We start from the raw sequence: 7,380 nt of genomic DNA, 5'->3' as shown, positions 1-7,380 counted from the left end.
GATGGCATGCGAAGGGGTATGGGATGATCTGGACCACTGGATTGGAGATGGACGGCTCAGATTAAAAGAGATGGAGAAAGAGAGAGGACAGCTGCCAGAATAGGAGCTCGGTGGGGAATTTGTCACCGGCATCGATTGATTGCTCACCGGAGCTATTGGACAAAGCGCCTAGGGGCTCTAATTCGACTCGGATTTGGCATAGGGAGATGGATAGAAACATGGCGAACTAGATTATGCGACTTGCAGTGGCTATTGCTGAGCAGAGACTTCGGGCAACAGACAATGGCGGTGGCGAAGCTTCAGCACACCGGTTCACGATGACATAGAGTGAGGGAGAGGGCGTGAAGGGGTTATGCGGGTTCAAGCGAAGCTCTGCGAGGTACTTACCATGATGGAGGGGCGTCTAATCGGCTCGGCGAACATTGGCTCTTCTCGGTTGAATTGGAGGGGCAGCGCTAGGGCACAGATGGCGCTGCGGCTTGCTCCAGGGCTCGATGGGGGACGGCATGGCGGTGGTGGCTACTATTTATGAGGGGCTAGGCATGGAGGCCACGCCATGGAGGAGGAACTAGGGCAGAGACGGACATGGCCAAAGAACTCCGTGTCGGTTACGAGCTCGAGCTGAGGGATGAAGTTGACAGGTAGGTCCCACCTTGCGGCGAGAGAAGAGGCGGGGTCAGGCTATCTGCCAGAGAGAGACGGAGGAGTGCATGCTTGCACAGCTTGCTGTTGGGCTGGCCTGTGAGCGGAGGCGTGGGCCTTCGGGAAAACGGTCAGCTGGGCCGAGTAGGAGAGAAAGCTGAGAGAGGGAGGGAGAGCTTTGTTGTTTTTTTTCAAAGCTATTTTGTAAATCGAATTCAAATCAGTTTTGATTTTTTTCACAAAGACCACTCACTACAAAAACACACATGCAACAACATGAATGCACCACATGTTTCTAATCCTAATGATAAATTTTAATTTAATGAAAATTTTTATTTTCCTATATTTCGTGTGCACAAAAAATCACAAAATAATCATTTTAATCCTATTTTCAAAAGTGAAAATTTTAGGTGTTACATGCTATTATTGGTATTATGGTTTTAAAGATACAAAAATCACAAACAGCGTTGCTGTTGTTTTATCGGGGTCAAGTGGGGCGGTTTTTGTTGGTTGTTGGTTTGAACTTAGAAACGCTTCATATATTGTTTATGAGTGATATTTGGAGTATTTGTGCTGAGTTCATTGTTCTAAAATAGGTGGTGTGCTTATGGATCATTCTTATCAAACATGTTTGATTTTCAATGAAGGCAACTAAACATAGCGGTGGTTTGCAACAGCTTGACATGTTATTTATTCTACCTACACTCTATCATAACATGAATGAAAACAATATGATATAACTAACTATGAAATCACTTATCCTTTAAAGTAATTTATATATGTTCCATTGTTGAATCTTTTGTCATTTGTCTATCATCAGGAGGTAAGTGTTATGTTTTGTAATGGTGGATATATGTGGCATATGTGGTAAGTATTTATGCAGTTGCACCATATCATTTCTTCATGTGCATTCTTGTCATGAGCATATGCATTTGAGCCAGGTCGATGAGAAAATCATCTAACTGTTCCGGAGTGCTCTTGAGCCAGGTTAGTGAGAAAGTTATATGACTATTTCGGAGGGCTCTTGTGGATTATGTCGTTGATCTATGGTCACGACCATACCGGTACAACATCGTACGTTGCCCGAGGAGGGGTACGATGCAGCTTCATACCTTGTTGTGGACATGCATATGCATTGCATTTGCATTCTTTGAACTTTGTTTATATTGAAGTTTTATGTTGGAATGAAGTGGATATAAGGAGGATTGTTTCAATTTATACGAGGAGTATTGTTTCATTTATAATATGAGGAGTATTGTCTTATTCATATGTGGAGGTCGTTCATTTGTTTTATATCATGTCCATAATTTCTTTATGGAAATTTTATTGGCTTAATAATCTTCTCATGAACCTTCTATTTATAATAATGACAAGTATTCTTCTATGATTAAATTGATGTCTAATTAAACTATAGTTTGAATGACATGTTTAGGCAAATTGTTTGCTGAGATTTATTCTCGCCCCATTATATTTTCAGGTGCTTGATTTGGATGCTTCGCTTGAAGGGAGGGAATTAGAGACACATCTTCAGTGTTTCACACCCTATTAGAGATAATAATGATGTTTTTGGCTTGCTGTAATAAACTAGTTTATCAGTCATGGAGATCCTTCATGTTTTAGAAAAACATAGTGATGAAAGGTCCCACGTTGGACGCCCCTAGGCCCATATGTGAGCCCCTCCTTCGAATATTGGTTCTCCACCACCTCCTAGGTTGCATCTACATCGTCCTTTAAGTCGGTTTGATCCAAGGGCTCACATTGGATGGTCTGGGCTATATATACCAGCCCCTGCCACCCCCAGGCATCATAACTCTAGTCATCAAGTCATTTGAGAAGATAGAAACCCTAATCATCCTCAGAGCTCCACCATATTCTAGGGCATATGCAGTTAGGCTAGGTCTAGAGGGAGGCAAGCAGGCTTCGATTAGATTCCCGATCTTGTCAAGAGCGTGGTTTGGTATAATCTCTGTACCCCCTCTCTTTTGTACATCTATTATTTTTATATGCTAGATACAATTGTTCTGACAATATTAGTATTCATCTTATTTATGTTCTTCATTATAATGTTTATCGTCTACTTTGATTATATGCTTAGTATAGTTAGATTATCACCATGTTCATGCATAAGTTCGTATAGCACTCACTCTAAGGTACCATGGGTGAGTGGTCAACATTGTGTAAGTGTGGTGCTTATATGTTGTTTACCTACGGATACACCCTATATTTTGGGTCATGTGGTAGATTGTGGATGTGACACTCCCATTGAGTCCTTTGTAGCCCACTCTCCGAATATAGGCGCACGTAGGGTCCAGATATGAAGGAAGAACAAGCTCTATTCTTAATCTTTCTTAGTAATATCCTTATGTGTAGATATGAAGATAATCTTAGCAATGACTACTAGGTATAATTGCACTAATCAATGTATACTTTGACTTGTAATTAAGAATGACTTAGGAATTATTCCTCTAATATTCTACTTAACCATGCTAATGCCATAGAAAGGAGTACTATGAGTGATTTCTCATTATCATTGATCAATACTTATCATATATCTTATCCTATGACTTACTCTTGTTATGAGTAGAACATTGGTTATGGTTTATTTCTCCATCAATAGTATAAGTTATCAATACATGTCCCTGCCAGACCTTCCCTGTGTTAAAAATATAAATAACGATACCTGGAATACTCCTAGGTGAAGTGCTACAATGGTATAATTTTTTGTACACTTGCAGATTACTTTCATATATATATATATATTCATATCTATTCTTCCTAGTCACATAAATTAATAAAGAACTTCTTAGTATTATTCTAGTAGTAATGCTATGTAATACCAACAAGCATCTCTAGCACCATCATTAGGGATGACAACCTAGTACAAGTGATGTTAGGAGATGTAGGCATATTACAGGTGACTACTTAAAACATGTGACAAGTTAATAAATACCAACAAGCATTTCTGGCGCCACTGCCGGGGAAGGTAGCTAGGCAAAGGAAGTATTGATTAAGTTATACTTATTGATGTGATCGAGGAAAACCATTGACCTCTACTCAAATAGGCTTACCCTTGTATTGTCTACTTGTTTATCTTATGTAGGGTAATGTATAACCGGTTTTGACCTTCCAACAAACTATGTTGAACATCTAGAAACATTAATCAGGAGGACTAAAGCTAAACTCAAGAAGGTTCTAGCTTTAAAGTCAGAAGACAACCATATAAGATGAAGCTTAACACCTAAATTTGAAGCCATGGCTAACAGGATTCTCCATAAATTCTCTACTCCAACTACGGCCAACATCCATACTAGACCGACAGTCAATGTTGGAGATAATGGATTTGAGCTCAAGCTAGCCCTCATCAACATGCTGCAAGCAAGCCAGTTTTGTGGAAAGACACATGAAGATGCGAGTGCACATCTCCAACACTTTCTAGAGATCTGTAGCACTTTCACCATCAAAGGAGTAACGCAAGATGCCATATTACTTTGCTTCTTCCCATTCTCACTTTTGGGGAAGGCAAAGCAATGGTTCTACGCCAACAAAGATAGAAATACTACATGGGATAACTGCTCCACTGGCTTCCTAGCCGAGTTCTTTCCCACATGCAAGACCAATGCTCTATGTGGGAGAATCTCAAGCTTTCAGCAACAACATGATGAATCTATCCCTGAGGCATGGGAACGCTTTCAAGATTACATTGCAGAATGTCCTCATCATGGGATGGAGAATTGGCTACTCATGCAGACTTTCTACCATGGGTTGACCAACAGTACCCATGAGACTATGGATGTTGCAACAGCTCTTGTGGAGAAGATGGCCTCCAACCAAGGATGGAATGAAGATCGTCTTCAGACCCACAAGAGAGGTGGAGGTATACATCAACCCAAGGAGGTAGACATGTTGTCTGCTAAGATGGACCTACTGACGAACAAACTCTAAGATCGAGCCAATGAGAAGCAAGAAGTCATGCACATTCATGATTCTTGCATGACATGTGAAGAGTGTGAAAATACTAGGCATTTAGGGAGCAACTGTCGTGAAACCCAAGAGGATGTGAGTTTTGTCAACAATAGTAACAACTTTCGTCCTCAGTAGAATCAAGTATGGAATCAGCAACAGAGGCCAAACTACCATGGTAATTACCAAGGTAACCCTCAAGGTAATAATTTCAATAATTTCAATCAACCATCCTTGAGAGAATTAATTGCTGGCCAATCCAAACTTATGGAGGGATTATCTAGAAAGGTAGCTACCAATAATAAAATTCTAGAGAACATAAATAATAGAATGGATAGCTTTGCTTCTACCATTAAGAACGAGTATAGCTTTAATAAAATGATAGAATCACAAAAAGCTCAACTGGCTGCTGATGTCCCTCCGTCCAACAAAGGTAAGATTCTAGGGCAACCGGAAGATCTAGAAACTGCAAATCTTGTCGATATTCATAATGAAGCATATTACTGTATACAACCATCGACGGGAAGGTGGATAGATTATACCTTCCTAGAAAAGAAGAGCGATCCAGGGAGACCTTTCATCCCCATCGCCATTGGACCTCACATTTTTTAAGAAGCTATCTATGACTTCGGAGCAAGTGTCAACATCATGCCTAAGGTAATTTATGATCAAATTAATGGAGATACTTTGTTGTACACAAATATGCGTTCGTGACTTGCAGATCAGTTACTCTATGACCCCAAGTGAGTTCTTGAAGATGCCATTGTTCGAGTGGGACAATCATATGTTCCCATAGACTTTGTGGTTTTGAAAACAGGTGGAGATGTAAGGGCACCCATTATTTTGGGCCGACCTTTCCTAAGCACCGCAAAAGCCATCATCTACGCGGACAATGCCAAGATCTATTTCACAATCAAGGATAAAAAAGAAAAGTTTTCTTTCAAAAACCACATCTTGGGATCTCCTGGTCATCGCAAATGTCATACCTTCCCAAAGAGATAATAGTAACCAAGAAGAACAATAGGAGAAGGAGGGAGAACAAGGCCATGCAGTCTCAAGAAGAATCAGTTAATATGATCAACAAACTCCGATCAGAGTACAACCACATCCTCGCTTCACCATTCCTTTCTAAGAAGGATGATCTAGGAGTACCCACGATTGAGTGTACCATTGGACAAAGAAAATTCCACAAGACCTTTTGCGACATTGGATCGGGTGTCAACCTAATGTCTAAGGTAACATATGAATACTTATTCGGTGATGAACCTTTGTTCATATATGCAATTGTAGATGGTGGACCAATCAATCCGATTTCTGAAAGGAATAGCAAGAGATGTTATGGTAAGAATACACAATCAGTTTGCCCCTACCAATTTCATGGTTTTGGACATGGGTGAAGAAGAAGATGATACGCCCATCATCCATAGAAGACCGTTCCTCCACACTACCAATGCGATCATCTACGTCGGATCTAGACAAGTTCAGTTCTAATTCCCTAGAGAGAAGGTACACTGTTATTTCAATAGTTATACCACTTATGAGAAGTCGAAGAGGTCCAGCTCTAGGAAGAGATGTCGATCATCCCAAAACCAAAAGCATCAACCCCCAAAGAAAAGTAGGGAGGAAGATGAGGAACCTAAAGAAGTTGTGAAAGATGAACCTACTCCATCAAAGCCAAGACCACAGACCAAGCAGGTATAGAAAAGAGAAGGTAACACCACCATCAGAGACACCATAATAAGATGTGCAGCCATCTGGGTCCCCATCGTTGAGACCAGATGATGCACCCAAAGAGTGAAGACGTTTTCTCCAGTGAAGTCCTATCTGGAGGACTTAAAAATTTGAACCCTGGCCGTGAGGTCACATTGGTAGTTATCCATACTTACTTTTTAGTATTGCATGAATTACTTTTCACTTTAGCATACTCATTTTTCTACATTAGCATTGCATTTAGAAAAGGAAGATAAAAAGTTTCATGACTACATTATATCATTGCATCATAATGCCTAAGCCCCATGTGAAAATTTTTCTCAGTGTGTAAAAGCCCACGGGAATACTCACTATGGTGGCATAAAATAAAAATAATAATAATAATCATGCATGCATATTTTCTGTCTACATTATATAAATAAGAAAATCAAAAAATAATAGACATCGTAGAACTTTGCCAATTAGAAAATCTGTCTAAACCCCCAAGGACAACAAATCTCTGAATGGCTGACCATTAACCCCTTATCCTAATCCATGCCATGAGTTTTGGTGTTCTTGTTGGAGTATTTTGCAGGATGATCAAGAGTAAATCCATCCATCCGAAGTACATTTTCTTGAACTATTGCTACACTCGCTGCACAAGGAATACAAGTTCTGGACGGATGAGAAAGACTTCTGCTGGTAAACTCAATCTAAGAAAGACCACAACAACATCCAACTTGGGGGAGGAGCATCCCCCATGTATCTAGCTAAGTATTTCTTTCTCTTTTGGTTTTACTATTTTTAAGTTTGCTTCATATTTCTAAATCATAAAAAGATGCATAATAAACTAAAAGCAAAATAAAAATTTATATTTGTATTTGTCTTATATACATAGTAACTTGTGATCTTAAATTTTAAAAACAAAATAAAAAGTGTATGTCTAGTTTTATGTTTTTAGGAGCTGAATAAATGAACTCTGAGAATAATCTCTTGAAATGGAAATGATGAATAGTTGCTCTGTCATAATTCCTTTCAAGTACCTAGTTTTCAGCCTAGAATTCTTTCGAGTTTTGGATATGACTGTTT

At 39.6% G+C, this 7,380-nt stretch overlaps 1 non-coding gene across 1 annotated transcript; it reads right to left on the bottom strand.

Moving 5' to 3' along the window:
- Positions 1 to 4,258: 4,258 nt before the first annotated feature.
- LOC136514700 (small nucleolar RNA R71) lies at positions 4,259 to 4,367 on the bottom strand. Its single transcript, XR_010773839.1, has one exon. It is a non-coding gene; the product is annotated as a small nucleolar RNA R71 (small nucleolar RNA).
- Positions 4,368 to 7,380: the final 3,013 nt, after the last annotated feature.

Source organism: Miscanthus floridulus, chromosome 16 (genome assembly GCF_019320115.1).
Source record: "Miscanthus floridulus cultivar M001 chromosome 16, ASM1932011v1, whole genome shotgun sequence".
Lineage (NCBI taxonomy): Eukaryota > Viridiplantae > Streptophyta > Magnoliopsida > Poales > Poaceae > Miscanthus > Miscanthus floridulus.
Note: the sequence above shows the minus strand (reverse complement) of the source record. Positions and strands in the feature narration are given on the sequence as shown.